This window comes from Arachis ipaensis, chromosome B08 (assembly GCF_000816755.2).
Source record: "Arachis ipaensis cultivar K30076 chromosome B08, Araip1.1, whole genome shotgun sequence".
Classification (NCBI taxonomy): Eukaryota; Viridiplantae; Streptophyta; class Magnoliopsida; order Fabales; family Fabaceae; genus Arachis; species Arachis ipaensis.
In genome coordinates, this window is record NC_029792.2 from 34,835,430 (window position 1) to 34,854,521 (window position 19,092).

The 19,092-nt window shown below is 37.7% G+C and overlaps 1 protein-coding gene across 1 annotated transcript in view; it reads right to left on the reverse strand.

Moving 5' to 3' along the window:
- The window catches only part of LOC107610915 (mitogen-activated protein kinase kinase kinase A-like), a 61,416-nt gene that overhangs the window by 4,870 nt on the left and 37,454 nt on the right, over positions 1-19,092 (reverse strand). The gene's annotated exons all lie outside the window — the stretch shown is intronic.

Here is a 19,092-nt window from a genome sequence, read left to right on the forward strand (position 1 = left end):
TGATATTTTATTGAATAATAATAATAATAATAATAATAATAATTTCTAAATTTATTTCAAGAATACATGTTAAGAACAAAGTTGGACACGTCGACAGATACATGATGATATTTAAGGGTATCCAAGCGTGTCCAAGAGAAGAATTTTTTATATTTTATTAAAACACAGTTGGACACAACAGACACGCGTGTTGGACGAGTGTCGTGTCCGAAATGTGTCCGACACGCGAACACGGTAACTCAGCAAAGTGTCCATGCTTAATAGGATTTTATCAACAGAAAGATAATATTTAGTATGCATAATGAAAAATATAAAGACTGTAGAAATAATTTAAACTAGAAAAACGAATTTTAATTTTCAAACCCAAATAAAAAAGTGAAACATATATCTCCATCCCTATTTTCTTAGGGTTTATAAGATTTCGTTAGTTAAAAACTGTTATGAAATATAGATAATTTAATATCAGAATATTTGTCTTTGTTTCATAGTATTTATGTTCTATTATGATCTCCATAATTTCTTTTAAGTTTTAAGTCAACCAAATATTTTATTTTCAAGTCTACCAATCCATCTACTTATATAGTCTGGTTTGATTATCCAAAAATTCAACTAGATTATAATTTAAATTAATGATTTAATTTAATTTAACAAAAATAAATTTACTCATTTTATTATATTCATATGATTAATTACAATTAGTATTTTAATTTTCAAAACTAAATAAACATAATCAGAAGAGGTGGTTTCTAATTTTTCTTCAAGTTGGTATAATTTCTCTTTACCTCTCTGAAATTCATATCTACCATTTTTTTTGAAAAAGAAGTAAGTTATAATAGCTTGATTTGGGAAGGAATTATTTAGATGCACTTGATGACAAAAAGGTGTTTCTACTTTTCCCACGTATTGATGTGTCTATACTGAAGCAAATAGCAGCTTGGTGCGCGAAATTGAACTCCGCACAACTGAACCGGTAAGTGCACCAGGTCGTCCAAGTAATATAATACCTCAGGTGAGTGAGGATCGAATCTCACAAAGATTGTCAGATTGAGCAAACAATGGCTATCTTGTAAATCTTAGTCAGGCGATTAGAAAAAATGGTTGTTTGTTAAGAAGCATAAACGAAAAGTAAAAAACGAAATACCAGATTAGTGTAAAAGCAATGATGAATATTTAGTTAAGGCTTCGGAGATGTGTATTCTTTTCGGATTAACTTTTCTTACTGTCTACTTCAGCAACGAATGATTTATTTAATGGCAGCTGTAACTGACTAACTTATGTAGCATCCTCATCAAGTTAGTCTCTTCTAAACTATAGCAGTCCACCATATCCGGGAAACAAATGTAGCATTGACGTGGTGGAAATTGGCGAGTTAAGAAATTGTTATAAGAGATACGTTGCAAGTACAGTTCTTAACCAACCAAAAATCCGCTTATCAATTTAGAAAGGGTTGTCACAAAATTAAAATTAAAATACTGGTAGTAGGAATCCTAGGTCGTCTCTCAACGAGTTGCAGAAAGATGTGCTATTTTATTAATCAGATGTTTTCTAAAAATGGTTTGAGTTGATAAACAGGAAATTAAATCAGAGAATTTATGTAATTTAAATAAAAACCTTGACCGGGAGTAGATTAGTTGGAAGCCCTATCCTTAATGGAGTTCTCTCAAGATCAAAGTGATAATTAAAGGTTGCCTGCTCAGTTATCCTTTACCAGATAAACGAAAGTTAAGCAAGTTGGAAGTCAGTTTCTATTCACAAGTTCTAATCCTCTCCCTTGGGAAGGACTAGTGTCAGTGATTAGAGGGCGACCCAACGCGAAACCCAACTATAATTTTACTCTTGAGCATCCAACTCAAGGTCCTCCTTTCAATTAACTCCTAATCAAGTTGTAGAACTACTCGCCCATTATGATTGTAAAATCCATGAAATAAGAAAGGGAAATAAAGAAAGACATGATAAATAATAATCAAAAGGATCAATTAAAAATAAAAATAGTTCTTGTATTAATAAATTCTAAAAATAATCCAATAATAATTCTGAGTAAATGAAGGATATGGAAGAGTAAGTGACAAGTAAGGAAACAAACTAGAATGACGAAGTCTTGACGGAGGTAATAACTTTTCTCAATATCCCAGTCCAAAAAGCAATAAAATCAAAATCCTAAGAACTATGAATGTGTAGAAAGAAAACCTAGAGGAGGAGTAAAATTAGATCTAAAACTAAAATTATGCCGAATGAATGTTTTTCTCTGGTCTCTGCATGTTCCCTAGCTCTAATATGCTTTTCTGGGCCGAAAACTGGGTCAAAACATGGCCCAAAATCGCCCTCAGCAAATTCTGCAGATTCTGCAGATCGCGCACGTCACACGATCACGTCATCCAGCGTTTTGCCTTGCCACGCGTGCGCGTCGTCCATGCCTTCGCGTTACTTGTGCAGTTTCCAATCCATGCGTTCGCGTCAGGCACGCGAGCGCGTCATTGCAATTTCCTCTATTTCGCGGGGTCGCGTGAGCCATGCGTCCGCGTCACTTCTCGCTGGTCATCTCCTCAATTTCTTGTGTTCCTTCCATTTTTGCATGCTTCCTTTCCAATCTCCAAGTCATTCATGCCCTATAAAGCCTAAAACACTTGACACACAGATCACGGCATCGAATGGAATAAAGGAGAATTAAAATACATAATTAAAAGTCTCTAGGAAGTAAGTTTTCAACCATGAAGTAATTTTGGGAGGGAATTATAAATGCATGCTAATCATATGAATAAGTGGGTAAAGATTTGATAAAACCACACAATTAAACACAATATAAACCATAAAATAATAGTTTATCAACCTCCCCACACTTAGACACTAGCATGTCCTCATGCTTAGTTGAAGGAGATAAAATAAATAAGTAGGAACATGTAAAACTCATGCTGTGCAATGCAACCTATATATGTGAATGCAACTATATGATTCTTGTCCACTTGGTCAAAAGTAAATAAGCTCTTCAAGACAATCACAAATCAAATTCCACTAATTTAATTCTTATACAGTAAGAACAGATAAAAATGCAAGAAGGTAGCTCATGAAAGCAGGGAACATAGAATTTAAGCATTGAACCCTCACTGATGATGTATGTACGCTCTAATCTCTCTAGTGTATAGGGTAATCACTCTATCCTTCTCTAATCATGCTTTCTAATTTTTGTTCTTCACCTAACCGATCAACAACACTTAATGTACCAATGCAAACATCATGAGGTCTTTTCAAGGTTGTAATGGAGCCAAGGTAAGGGTAAGGGTACATATATGGCTAAGTAAGCTTATAAATTGAATCTTTAATTAACCCAAGCTTTCACCTAACACATATATATATTCTATATAACTTAAATTTCATACCTAACTACCCAAAATTCCCTTTTCACATTCCATACTCATGCATCAACTTTATTTTGATTTTATCATATCTGCATTGATCTTTGAAATTTAACTTAGTATTGGGGTAATTTTATCCCCTTATTTAATTATTGAATATTTTTTATTATTTATTTATTTTTTTAAATAAAAATAAACATAGTTTATCAATACACATAGATTTTTTTAATTTTTATAGTTTCACATGAGTAGGAACCCAAATTCCAATTATATTATCATGACACATTCCCTTATTATCTTTTGTTCCCACAATTTTTCCAAACTTAATTAACACATAATTCTATCTTAAGCTGACCAAAGATTCAATTGGGATATATAATTGTTTTTCCGCTTAAGGCTAGTGATGTGGTAAAATACAGAACAAATGGGATTTAAAGGCTCAAAGTGGCTAACAAAGGTAATTGAAAGGGTAGGCTTATTTGGGATAAGTGAGCTAAACAAATAATGGCCTCAATCATATGCAAGCATATAAATATATTAAACATTGGACATAGAGGATGAAACAAAATATAAATTACAATCATAGAGAAGTAAACACACAAGAACAAAATAATTATGGTTAAATAATGTAACCATGTATTTAGGCTCAAAGTCTCACAGGTTGTGTGTTCTTTAGCTCAAAAACCATGTTCCAAATATAACTTCAAGCAAATTTAACATAAAAGTTTTGATTAAAATTAGTGAAATTTTGTTCTAAAAATAGGGTCTTAGAAGAAACTTATTGTCTTTTCAATCAAGTAGAACATGCATGCAACTAACCCATTACTATGCAATTTATCCTATTCTACAAAAGAAAAACTGACTAAATATCCTATTTTATTGGTGTTATGAAAAAGAAATTACCTCTGGAAGTCAGGTACTGACCGACCTCCCCACACTTAAGGCTTTGTACCGTCCTCGGTGCCATCTGTCAGGAACAAAGGTGGGCTGGTAGCAGTATCTCCACAGTCGAGACCGTCATGGCTCCCTGTGCTGGTAAAGGAGGTGGAGTCCAGGGTGTCTGAGTCTCTGTATTTTCCCTTAAGTAGCTCCTTGAGGTATGTGAAGTGGCGCTTGTTTCGGCACTCTCTTAGCTTAGCTTTCTAATCCTGCCGATCCAACCTTTCAAGTATCTGATGGAGCAGTTGGTTTGTTGTAGGTGCTTGTGGTGTTGAAGGAGGAATGTCTTCAGCCGGTTCAGTAGGCTGACTTGTAGTGGCTGCTGGAGGTCTGATATATTTTCCGTTAGGGATGTACTGATCATCCCGTGGGAGCATGACTTTGGTGTCCCCAGCTCTGTAGGAGACTCCAGCTGCTGAGACAAGATCTGAGACAAGGCGGGAAAAGGTAAGTTGCCCGCAATTTGTACGTGTCCCATAGCATTCCGGATGTGTCTTGGTAGGTTCAGAGGCTGGTCTGTAAGGATGCACCATAGTAGAACGGCCATGTCTGTAGTGAAGAAGGACTCGTGGGTGCTCGGGAAGACGTAATATGACATAATCTTTGCCCATACGCGAGCTTCCAATGTAAGTGCAGAAGCTGATATTCCCTTAGGACGGGAATGATGGTATCCATAAATCCATCTGCTGCCAGGTAGTACGATAACCCTGAGAACAGCGTCCCAGTCAAATTGGTACATCTGGCGCTTGAGTGCGGCCTCTTGAAATGCGTCCAGTCCTTCTGGAGTGGGGGGGGAAGATCTAAAGCTCGCTGAATAGCCTCTTCTATAATGGGGACTTGCTTCTGGCGGACATAGACAGACTGCATGGTTGGCAGGTGGAAATTAGAGTAGAACTCGACTATCCAAGAAAGATTAACCTGCTGAGTCTATCTCTGTAGAAAACCCCATTGTCTTCGTTCAATTTGCGGCTCAACAAATTCAGCAATACGGGTCGGGAGGATAAGAAGGTATTCGTTGTTGTAACTCCTTTCTGCCAGGATGGGGAACATCTGCTCACAGTAGCGATTGGTAAATCACGCAGTGTCCTTTGCTGGGAAGGCTTTCTCCTTTTCATCAACCTTTATAATCCTCTTAATCCTTTTTGTTGAGGGCTTAACTGCCGTCGAAGAAGGCTCTGCCACTAATGCTCTCTTTGTTCCTCTTCTTGCTGGCGGTTTGGGAGTAGCTTTCTCCTTGCCTTTCTTGGTGGCCATCCTAAAAGAAAGAAAAGAGAAAGTATGTTAAAATGTCAAGGGATAGAGCAAGGGAGAGGGTGGGAAAGGTGGTAATTAATGCACATTAAAAGATTAATGATGTAAACACATGGTCATGACTACATGTGAAAAATCATCAACGGAAAGTAACAAGTGCATATGATGACAATTAAATGCAAGGTGTTTATTGGCATGCAGGCAAAGGCATGAGTAGCATAGATCAAGCATTCAATGTCCAAGTTAGATTACCAAGCCTTTCAAACTAATAACCTGTTTGTAATAACAATTATATTTAAATAATAAAATAAAAGAAGGGTTTTTGTGAAAAGCAAGCAAATAGAGTAGTAGATTAAAAGAAATCTCAAAATGGTGCACAATGTCATATGGGTGTTTTCACAAACACATAGCATGCATGGTACATAAGCTAAGGAAAATAATAAATTGAACATGCAAGCAACCCTTAAAAATTAATATATAATTGCCAAACAATTTTGCAACAATCTACAAGCATATCATAAGAGACAATGGCCCAAATAAATTTCCAACACCAATTAAAAGAAAAAGAAAACATGGATAATGAAAGTGAAAAGAAAAAGAAAAGAGGAAGAAAACATAAAATAAAGAATAAGAAGAAGGGTAGAAAAGTAAGGAGGGAAGAAGAAAAGAAAAACCTTGATAATGGTGGTGAGAGAGAGAGAAAGTAGAAAGTGAGAAAGAAGGAAGAAGGAAGAAAGGGGAAGAAAGAAATAAGAAGGGAAAAGAAAAAGTAGGATTTGGGGAAGAGAAAGATAAGATATTGTGGAAGATTAGGGTAAGCTGTTCGGCGCAATTGACGCGGACGCGTGGGGTACGCGTTCGCGCAAATTGCGCTTATATGAATTGACGCGGTCGTGTCGGTCACGCGGACGCGTCACTCATTTTGTGCTACTGGCGTGAGGGCAGCCTCGCACTCGCACAACTTTCTGTTCAAAACTCATTATTGCCAAATTCCAGGGTGACGCGTTCGCGTGGTGGACACGATCGCGTGGGTGGCCGATATTGGATGACAACGCAGACGCGTGGGGCACGCGTTCGCGTGGGAAAGCTTGTGCGCCTGGCGCCAGCCCAGCACCACTCTAGCACAAATTTCAGCCATGCACCCTTTTCTTACGTCAATTTTCAGGTAACGCGTCCGCGTGGGTGACGCGGACGCGTGGACGGAAATTTTCCGACATGACGCGGACACGTCAGTAAAGCGGTCATGTAGGGCGATTTGTGCCAAAGGCACGCCTCCAGCCACGCCCTCGCGTGACTCTCTATTCGATTTCTTTTTCTTTCTTACTCACATGCGACGCGGACGCGTCGGCGACACTGTCGCGTCGTGTGACACCCTTCTTTTCTTTTTTTTTTAAAAAAAATAAAAAATATGCAAATGCAGATGCAAACTAAATATGCTAATAAAGAGAAGAGTTATTGAAAAAGAAAACTAAGAGGAAAGAAAGGAACGATCATACCATGGTGGGTTGTCTCCCACCCTGCACTTTGCTTTAATGTCCTTAAGTTAGATGCTCCACTAGCTCAGTCTTCTGCTGTGGGTGGATCCTCCAAGAGGAAGATCTCTAGCTCTTTGGTTTTCGTCACCTTTGCACCATGATATGGCTTTAAGCGATGTCCATTAACTTTGATGAATTCAGAGCTTGAAGGATGACTTAGGTGGAAAACTCCGTATGGCTCAGCTTTCTCTACTCTATATGGACCTTCCCATCTGGATCTCAACTTGCCTGACATGAGTCTTAGTCTAGAGTTGTAAAGGAGGACAAAGTCCCCAGGTTGGAACTCTCTCCTCTTGATGTGTTTATCATGCACAGCCTTCATCTTTTCCTTGTACAGCCTTGAGTTCTCATAAGCTTCTAGGCGAGGCGTAGGCTCTCTAATTCTTGCAGTTGCAACTTCCTCTCAGTTCCGGCCTTCTCAAATTCCATATTGCACTCTTTTACTGCCCAAAAGGCTTTGTGCTCTACCTCAACTGGGAGGTGACAGGCTTTTCCATAAACTAAGCGGAAGGGACTCATCCCAATAGGTGTCTTGTATGTAGTTCTGTATGCCCAGAGTGCATCTTGTAGCCTGGTGCTCCAGTCTCTTCTATTAGGTTTGACTATCTTCTGCAATATACTCTTTATCTCTCTGTTAGACACGTCAGCTTGCCCATTAGTCTGGGGATGGTAGGCTGTTGCCACTTTATGAACTATCCCATGCTTCTTCAGTAATCCTGTTAGTCTCCTGTTACAGAAATGGGTGCCTTGATCGCTCACGATTGCTCGTGGTGGTCCAAAGCAACAAATAATGTGGTTTCTAACAAAGAAAATGATAGTGTTAGCATCATCAGTGCGGGTAGGAATTGCTTCCACCCATTTAGAAACGTAATCTACAGCTAACAATATATAAAAATAACCATTAGAATTTGGAAATGGACCCATGAAGTCAACGCCCTAAACATAAAAAATTTCACAGAAAAGCATAGTCTGTTGAGGCATCTCATCCCTCTTGGATATATTACCAAACCTTTGGCATGGGGAACAAGATTTACAAAATTCAGCAGCGTCTTTAAAAAGAGTAAGCCACCATAATGCACAGTCTAAAATTTTTCTAGCTGTTCTTTGAGGGCCAAAATGTCCTCCACTCTCAGATGAGACAGGCCTCTAAAATGGACTGGAATTCTGATTGAGGCACACACCGTCTAATTACCTGGTCAGCGCCACATCTCCATAAATATGGATCCCCCATATATAATATTTGGACTCGCTTTTCAGCTTGTCTCTTTGATGCTTAGTAAAGTTTGGAGGAAAGGTGCGGCTAACTAGATAATTAGCTACAGGTGCATACCAAGGGACTACTTCAGATACTGCTTGCAAGTCATCAAACGGGAAATTATCATTTATAGGAGTGGCGGTATCCTTAATGTGCTCAAGGCGACTCAAGTGGTCTGCCACTAGATTCTGGTTACCACTCCGATCCTTAATTTCTAAATCAAATTCTTGTAGTAGCAGTATCCAACGTATAAGCCTTGGTTTGGACTCCTTTTTAGCTAATAAATACTTTAGAGCTGCATGGTCTGAATACACTACTACTTTAGTACCAAGTAAATAGGCTCGGAATTTATCCAGAGCAAAAACAATAGCAAGAAGCTCTTTTTCAGTAGTAGTGTAATTAGACTGAGCTGTGTCTAAAGTCTTAGATGCATAAGCAATTACAAAAGGATCCTTACCTTCACGCTGAGCCAGCGCTGCTCCTACTGCATGGTTGGAAGCATCGCACATGATTTGAAATGGCTGGCTCCAGTCAGGTCTTCTCACAATTGGAGCTTGAGTCAGGGCAGTCTTCAGCTTATCAAACGCTTGTTTGCAATCCTCACTGAACTCAAACTCAATATCTTTCTGCAGTAGTCTGGATAAGGGTAGTGCTACCTTACTAAAGTCCTTGATGAATCTCCGGTAAAAACCTGCATGGCCAAGGAACGAACGGACTTTCCTCATAGAGGAGGGGTAAGGCAAACTAGAAATAACATCCACCTTTGTTGGATCTACAGAAATACCAGTATTAGATACAACATGTCCTAGTACAATCCCTTGTTTTACCATAAAGTGACATTTTTCAAAATTCAATACAAGGTTTGTACTGACACATCTATCTAATACTCTAGATAAACTATCCAAGAAAAGGCTAAATGAATCACCATAAATGCTAAAATCATCCATAAAAATCTCCATACAGTCCTCAATAAGGTCAGAGAAAAGACTCATCATGCACCTTTGGAAAGTAGCTGGTGCATTGTACAAGCCAAAGGGCATTCTCTTATAAGCATAAGTGCCAAAAGGACATGTAAAAGTAGTCTTTTCCTGATCTTCAGGAGCTATATGGATTTGAAAATAGCCTGTATAACCATCTAAAAAGCAATAATGGAATTTACCTGACAGGCGATCAAGCATCTGATCAATGAATGGCAAGGGGTAATGATCCTTGCGAGTGGCTTGGTTAAGACGCCTATAGTCAATGCAAACTCTCCATGAATTTTGCACCCTAGTTGTCAGAAGCTCTCCATGCTCATTTCTTACTGTTGTGATTCCAGACTTCTTGGGCACCACTTGTACTGGACTGACCCATTCGCTATCTGAGATGGGGTAAATAATATCTGCTTCAAGTAGCCTGGTCACTTCTTTCTTGACAACTTCTAAGATGGTGGGATTCAGTCTTCTCTGAGGTTGACGGACGGGCTTTTCTCCCTCTTCTAGGAATATCCTGTGCTTACAAACTTGAGGGCTGATGCCTACTATATCCGCCAGGCTCCATCCAATTGCTTTCTTGTGTTTCCTCAGCACGCTGAGTAGCTGTTCTTCTTGTTGGGAAGTGAGTTCCCTTGCAATGATAACTGGAAACTTCTGGTTGTCCTCAAGGTAAGCATACTTGAGGTGTGGAGGGAGGGGCTTTAATTCCAATTTCTGCTCATGGCCAGGCTCTGGATCATTTGGGGCTGGTGATAATGGCAAAGTGCCCTCATTGTCCTCTGAAAATGTCCCCACACTTGGACCTTGTCCTGTGTACTTCTCTTCTAATTCCTCCTAGTGAAATTCAGCCACGGTTTCATCTATGATGTCACATTGGGAGATAGAAAGGTCATCCGGAGGGTGCTTCATAGCTCCATTTAAACTGACTTTTACTATTCTGCCATCTATTTCAAAAGAATAAGTTCCGAAAAATGCGTCCAGCTTGAACTTTGAAGTCTTCAAGAATGGTCTTCCAAGCAGGATTGATGATGGCCTTCCTGAGTCATTAGGGGGCATTTCCAGAATGTAGAAGTCAATGGGAAATGTGAGTCCCTTAATGCTCATTAATACATCTTCAGCAACTCCAACCACTGTAATAATGCTTTTATCTGCTAACACAAAATGAGCTGCCGACCTTTTTAAGGGAGGGAGCCTCAAAGTATCATATATAGACAAAGGCATTATACTAACACATGCTCCTAAATCACACATGCAGTCAGAAAATATCACACCACCAATAGTACAGTTAACTATACATGGACCTGGATCACTACACTTTTCAGGTATACCTCCCATTAAAGCAGATATAGAACTACCTAAAGGAATAGTTTCTATTTCATTAATTTTGTCTTTATGTATACATAAATCTTTTAGAAACTTTGCATATTTAGGTACTTGCTGAATAACATCAAAAAGGGGAACAGTTATCTCAACCTTTTTGAATATTTCTACCATTTTGGGTTCAAGTTCCATTTGCTTCCTGGGCTTCCTTGCAATTTGTGGAAATGGAATAGGGAGGACATTTTCTGCAGCGTCTGCATCCTTTGGTGCTTCTTTCTGTGGTTGAGCTTTTACTTCTTCAACCATGTCCTCTTCCTCTTCAGCATCCTCTACTTCCACCACCTCTTCAGCTGAGGCGTGTTCTGATGGGATTGGCTCCTCCTGATTCCTCTCTTGCAGTGTGGTTACGGACCTTAGGGTGATGGCATTGATGCCACCCTTTGGATTGGGTAAGGGTTGAGAAGGAATTCCACTGGAGCTTGCATGTTGAGTGTTTGAAGTATTGGGTGATGCCAGCTAAGAGATGAGAGCTTGTATAGCGGACGCTAGGCCATTAACTGAACTTTCCATGTTCTTTTGTCCTTGCGCAATGGATTGAAGCGCCTCGTCACTCGGAGAGGAATTAGATTGAGTGATCTGTGGAACTTGTTGTTGGTTATGTTGTGGTCCTTGGGACTGCCTCAGGTGAGGTGCTCTGTAAGGCTGGTTCTGGTTTTGCTGCCTGTTGTTGTTATTATCTACCTCTGATATCCTTGATTGTCTCTGCCTCCTCTGTTATTGTTGTCCCTCCAATTCTGGTTAGAATTATCTCTCCAACCTTGGTTAGAATTGTCCTGCCATCCATGGTTGTAACTGCCACCTTGATTATACCGTTGGTTGGGGCGGTCATAGAAGTTATGAGTGGCTGCCACAGTGTTGTCTTCCTGTTGGAGCTGCGGACATTCATCAGTATAATGGCTATAATCAGCACAGATCCCACACACTCTCTGTGGTACTAGCTGTTGGCTTTGCTGCGCTTGTTGTTGACTCAACTGCATCTGCTTCAGTAAGTTGGTCATTTCACATATACTCTGAGTTAGAGCAGTAGTCTCCTTGCTAGAAGATACCTCTGTAACAGCTTTTGACCGGCCTTGTTTCTGCCTGTGATTCCTAGTGGATTCAGCCAAGTCGCTGATCAAGTGCCATGCCTCTTCAGTGGTCTTGTACTTTTTCATAGACCCATTGCTAGCACTTTCCAATGTGGTCTTATCTTGGGGCCTCATGCCCTGTGTGACGTAGCCTAGAAACACTATCTTGTCAATTATATGGTGGGGACATGCTTCCAGAAGGTTGTTGAAGCGCTCCCAGTATTCGTAGAGAGTCTCGGATTCGTCCTGAACAATCATGGAAATGTCTTTCCTCAGTTTGTCAGTAACTTCAGCTGGAAAGAATTTTTCCAAAAATTCTCTTCTAAGCGTATTCCAGTCAGAAACAGTTGCTGCAGGTTGAGTGTAGTACCACTCTCTCGCCTTTCCTTCAAGAGAGAATGGGAAAACTTTTAACAAAATAGAAGTTTCATCTGCACCGTCACGCCTGACAGTAGAACAGGCTGCTTGAAAATCCCTAAGGTGCTTGATAGGCTCTTGAGCAGGTAAGCCATGAAACTTAGGCATCAAGTTGAGTAGTGCAGTCTTTATTTCAAAGTCTGTAGCCACTGCTGGGTGATGCGCTTGAAACGGTTGCATTGTAAAATCAGGGGCTCCAGCCTCCTGGATAGTAACTCTCCTAGGTGCTGCCATGTCACATGTACGTGAATCAACCGAATCAGTAGAAAGGGAGCTTGTTTCTTCCTCAAGTGACGTTTCAGATCCGCCCTCGAAGAGGACTAACCGACGCCGAGCTTGCCTTATACGTGAAATAGTTCTTTCAATCTCAGGATCAAATACTGGCAAGCTTGGATCTGGAAGTGAACGCGTCATTTAATGAAAGAAATATGCAGCTCATAGTAGCAAAATAAAATAAAATGCAAATAAATAAATTCCAATCAATAACTTAGCACTCTATTGCAACTCCCCGGCAACGGCGCCAAAAATTGACGTGGCGGAAATTGGCGAGTTAAGAAATTGTTATAAGAGATACGTTGCAAGTACAATTCTTAACCAACCAAAAATCCGCTTATCAATTTAGAAGGGGTTGTCACAAAATTAAAATTAAAATACTGGGAGTAGGAATCCCAGGTCGTCTCCCAACGAGTTGCAGAAAGATGTGCTATTTTATTATCAGATATTTTCTAAAAATGGTTTGAGTTGATAAACAGGAAATTAAATCAGAGAATTTATGTAATTTAAATAAAAACCTTAACCGGGAGTAGATTAGTTGGAAGCCCTATCCTTAATGGAGTTCTCTCAAGATCAAAGTGATAATTAAAGGTTGCCTGCTCAGTTATCCTTTACCAGATAAAGGAAAGTTAAGCAAGTTGGAAGTCAGTTTCTATTCACAAGTTCTAATCCTCTCCCTTGGGAAGGACTAGTGTCAGTGATTAGAGGGCGACCCAACGCAAAACCCAACTATAATTTTACTCTTGAGCATCCAACTCAAGGTCCTCCTTTCAATCAACTCCCAGTCAAGTTATGGAACTACTCGCTCATTGTGATTGTAAAATCCACGAAATAAGAAAGGGAAATAAAGAAAGACATGATAAATAATAATCAAAAGGATCAATTAAAAATAAAAATAGTTCTTGTATTCATAAATTCTAAAAATAATCCAATAATAATTCTGAGTAAATGAAGGATGGAAGAGTAAGTGACAAGTAAGGAAACAAACTAGAATGACGAAGTCTTGACGGAGGTAATAACTCTTCTCAATATCCAAGTCCAAAAAGCAATAAAATCGAAATCTTCATCAACCATAAAATAATCTTCCCACTTATTCTTTACACACAATTAAACACAATATAAACCATAAAATAATGGTTTATCAAGCATCCTCATCAAGTTAACTCATGGCTTCCCACCATGGTCGAAGGTGAAGACCTAAGCAATCCACTCCCCTTCGCGATCCTACTCAAAATGCCACAGACAAAGTCGGATCTTCCGGATCAGGGAACGCTCCTTTCCATACTATAGCCTTGATGCCACAGAAATCTCAGTAACCCACGGTCAACGGGATTATATGTCACATATCCAAAGTCGCCCAGGCAAGCTCTTGGAATCTGCAGTGCATTCTCTAGCTGTGGTTCAATGCTATCCAGGTTAGGACTCACACGGAACCCGTGTAGAATAAGAATGATTGTCACAGGTCATCCTCAATTCATGAGATGAAGAACGAAAATGCACAAGAGAATGGAATCAAATGTGTATTGAAATAGAACAGTAATATTATTAATCCATGAGAATTAGCAGAGCTCCTAACCCTAACTTAGGAGGTTTAGTTGCTCATGCTTTACAGAAAATAAAATGTGAAAAAGGTAAAGATGAGGCAGATAATCCTAAACATGGGTGATCTTCTCCTATATATAATAACCTAATAACTAAGAAGTACAAAAATATGATAGAATAGACTAGAGGTGCGAAAATCCATCCTTGGGCCCACTTTGGTTGAGTACTTGGGCTGAGCTTGGCGTTCAACTCTGACGAATGGGCGTTGAACGCCCATTAGGGGGTGAGTGGCACTGCTTTGTGCTTTGGTGGGCGTTGAACGCCCCAGGGGGTGGTTCTTGGGCCAACGCTGGCTTGTCTCCTTGGGGGGTTGAACGCCAGCTAGGGGGTAGCTCCTTGGCGTTCAACTCCCAATATAGGCAGGCTTCTTCGAAGAAAAGTGTAGACCATTATATATTTATAAAAATCTATGGAAGTTAGCTTTCCAACGTTGTTAAGAACGCGTCATTTGAACATCTGTAGCTCCAGAAATGCTCATTTGAGTGCACAGAGGTCAGATTCTGACAGCATCTGCTATGCTTTCCTTGCCTCTGAATCAGACTTTGCCAAAGCTCCTCAAATTCAGCCAAAAATTACCTGAAATCATCATAAAATACAAAAACTCAAAGTAGAATTCAAAAATGTGAATTTTGCACTAAAACCTATGAAAATATAATAAAACTTAAACAAAACATAACTAAAATAATGTGAAAATGATACCAAAAAGCATATAAAATATTCGCTTATCACAGCTTAAGTTTGGTTCATTAACTGTTCTCCATAGCTGAAATGTTGAAATTGCAATTCAATTCTTGGTAGTGAGTCACAATGTCATTGGTGGTGCTTCAAAATAAAACAATATTCATCAGGAATCTTTTTAGCCACAGCTCAGGTCTCCCTTTTGGGAAACATATTTTCTAATGCATTTAAGTTAATTGCATCAATTTAGACACATGTTTGTAATGTTGTTACTTTAAAAAAAATCTATCATGCTTGTGAATTTTGCTGGATTGTCAAGCTTACTAGCTCTGCTTTGAAAATTGTATTGAGTTCTTAAACTTCACATCTAGTCTAACAATTGATACCTTACTGTTCAAACATTTCATTAAAGAATGGTACTTTAGTATATTCTTTGCTGTTGATTAAAACATGCAACTATTTGGCACTCATTAGATAAAATAAATTTTTTATTTCTAATTTATAATTTTAGGTCGTCATGTGCTTACTATGGTTTAACTGATATGATACTATTATCTTTGCAAGCCTAATTTCGATATTGTATTTGAATTTTAGCAGTACATGAAGGAAGTCTGAACTTTGAAGAGATTGAGAGCTCCTAAGGTGAAGCATTAAAATGTGCATTGAGATGGTGAGCATGTAAGTACTTGTGTCATTTGACATTCTGATATGGTAGAAAAGTTGGTTGTCTTAGCATTTTAAATTCTGATTTTGAAGATAAAAAGGATTCCAATAATGTTGAAGTGCTATTTCTCCATTTATTACTATGGTCATATCCTTATGTATTTATTATGCGAATTCTGGTCATTTCCTATGTCTAAGATACAAGCCAATTTAGTTTGGAGCTCTCTACATTCCCTTTGGCAGGTTTAGTTTATTCCCACCATTCTTTGAGTGAATGATCATTTTACAATGTTAAGTATCTTGCCTATGAAAATTATACTGAGGTGCATTCTATATAAGTAGTAGCTTAATGTTTTCAAATTCCAAATATACATACAAGAAGGAGAAAAGCTTCGTTTCTAGCCTAGTTGAATATATTATCTAACTTTCTTTCATTTCATCTACTTTTTTCCCCTCCTTTTTCAATTCATAAATGAGGTATAGTTATGGATAAAAATGTCTATTGAAAAATTATGCTTTCTAACTTCAAATACTTTGGTGCATTTGTATGTGCTTCTATAACAGAAAAATATCAAGAAAGAAAAAAATTAAAATAAATACATAATTTTTTTTATGAAACTATCTTTGTAATAGGTTTGTTCTATGTAATTGCTTTTGGTTTTAACTTCTTGGCTAGAATCCTTTTGAGAAATTTGTGTTTGTCGAATAATTTTTTTTACTTCCAACTCTAGGTTGAAAAATAATAAAAAATACATTGTGATCTTGAGCTGGTGGATTCCTATTTTCTAGGATGTATTTCTTAGAAAGTATGTGTTTGGAAACTCAGCTGTCAACTAGAGTCTAGAATTATAAACAACTGAATTTAAGTTTAAGCATGTGTGTTTGTGGGTGTGTGTGTGTATATAATAATAATAATAAAAAAAATAATAAAGCTAGTCTTTATATATGTGATAGAATTAAGGAAGTATAAAATTTGGGGCTAGTATTGATGAGGTAATAATAAGTAATAGACCTCTAAAAGGAATTTAGAAGCGAAATACCAAGCTATATAAGGCTGAAGAGAGCGGTTTAAACATTAAGTCATAACTAACCAACCAACTAACCGTTGAATAAGGCAACAAAAGACACAAACAAAATGTGTCCCAAAAAGATATTCATGATCAAGCTACCAATTAGTGTCAGATGCCAGCTTATATGAGGAAAAGCTTATATTGTCATTCGCTAGAACAACACTGCTACAAGCATTACCTAATCTGGCCCAAAATTGAAAGGTTGTAAATATCTTTTATTGTATATGCAGCATTTGAGAATTTCATTAGATATATTAAACACATAGATGAATCAAATTTACTATTTTTATCATCTTCTGTAGTAGCTTCTAATGAGTTACAAGTGCCCATATGGCTAAGATTTCAGTAAGTAATCTTTATACAATAGAAACCATATTAACATTACCTTCGTTAAATCTAAAACTACTCCATTCAAGGTGTTAAACTGGACTAATAATATGTCTAAAAAAAAGAATTGATTTCTATTTTAGCTTTAGGTTAGTATAGTTATTCTATTCTGAGGAGACTTTAAGGTATATGGTTGGGTTCCATAAACAAAAAACAAGCACCTAAGGTGCCAATGAATATTGGTTCTATCATTTTTCGCTTTTAAAATATGAAGAGATGTGTTTTTGTGATCAAGCTCATTGATGCACCACTATTTTGTGGTACATCTTGTACTTAATTGAGTGGATTTTATCCACTATTCTCACACTTATTCATTGAATTCGCATGTTTTGCATTTTCCTTCCTAATTTTGTGCTATGATTGAAAACATGCTTCTTTGGCCCTAAATTTGCTCATTTTAATCCTTTCTTATTATCATTCGATGCCTTGATATGTGTGTTAAGTGATTTCATGGTTTATAGGATAGGAATGGCTTAGAGGATGGAAAGGAAGCATGCAAAAGTGGAAGGAATACAAGAAATTGAAGGAATTACTGAGCTGTCAAGCCTGACCTCTTCGTATTAAATCGATCATAACTTGAGCTACAGAGATCCAAATGAGGTGGTTCTAGTTGCGTTGGAAAGCTAACATCTGGGGCTTCAAAGATGGAAAGGAAGCATGCAAAAGTGGAAGGAATACAAGAAATTGAAGGAATTACTGAGCTGTCAAGCCTGACCTCTTCGTATTAAATTGATCATAACTTGAGCTACAGAGATCCAAATGAGGCGGTTCTAGTTGCGTTGGAAAGCTAACATCTGGGGCTTCAAAATGATATAAAATTTTTCATAGTTGCCTTGCTTTTAGGCAACGCGTACGCGTGGATAGTGCGGCAGACAAGCGACACATACGCGTAGACGACACGTACGCGTGACCGAACCACATGCTGTACGTATCAGAAATTGCTGGGGTGATTTCTGGGCTATTTTTGGCCCAATTCCAAGCCCAAAAACACAGATTAAAGGCTGCAGAGTAGGGGAATCATTCATTGAACATTCATTCACACAACTTCTCATTCACATAATTTTAGGTTTTAGATGTAGTTTTCTAGAGAGAGAGGCTCTCTCCTCTCTCTAGGTTTTAGGGTTCTTAGGTTTAGTTATTTTCAATTTTAGATTTCTACTCTATTTTAACTTAGTTTCTCTTCTACTCTTATTTATTCTAGCATTTTAGTTTCCCTTCTCTTGGTGATTTATCCACTTTAGTTTCCATTCTCTTTCCTTAAGAGTTGACTAGGATTGAGGAATCAAATTGATTTATCCATTTGACTTTCTTTCATAGTTAGAGGTTAACTAAGTGGGAGCAATGGACAATTCTTATCACAATTGATAAGGATAACTAGGATAGGACTTCTAATTTTCACTCCTTGCCAAGAGTTTTCTTAGTTATTAATTTAATTTCTTGCCATCTTATTTCCTTGTTCCTTATTTCAAAAACCTAAAAAGATACTTTTTCACAACCAATAATAAACTAAACTTCCCTGCAATTCCTTGAGAGACGACCCGAGGTTTAAATACTTCGGTTTATTTTATTGGGTTTGCTTTAGTGACAACCAAATTTTTGTATGAAAGGATTTTTTGTTAGTTTAGAAACTATACTAACAACGAGAATTTATTGAGAATTCTTTACTAGCAAAACTCCATTCATCACTCATATAATTTGAAAACTCTTGCTTTCACTGCTCGGTTTATATGATAGCTCTAGGTGCTAATTTTGCAAAGAGTTTTTTATTAATACAAAATTTACAATTAAGTGAACAGAGTAATAAAGCATCATCTTAAATATGTACATGTTACTAAAGGATTCGGTACAAAACCAAAGCTCGTAAAAAAGGTACAATAGTTATGTGGTAAGCACTGCATACATCGAGTGAAGTGTAGAATTTGATTGTTGTCTCAACGATGGAAAACATTGAAGGGTTTTTCCTCAATTCAAATTTTAAATAATTTGGTATGGGCTTGTTATGTAATTTAATATTGAGAAATGCTGGATGATTATCAAAATTTACTATTTTTAGCCATTATATAGCCATCAATGTTTAAAGTATGAGATAAAGTATGTTGTTGGATTACTAGACTAAAAGAATTATACTAAAAGAATTGAGTTTACGGCTAAGTGAGAGTAAAAAATAATATATTTTGATGATCTCCTAATATTTCTCTTAATTATTTTCCTTTCTAAGTTAAATATATATATTTAACTTTGAGATATAAAT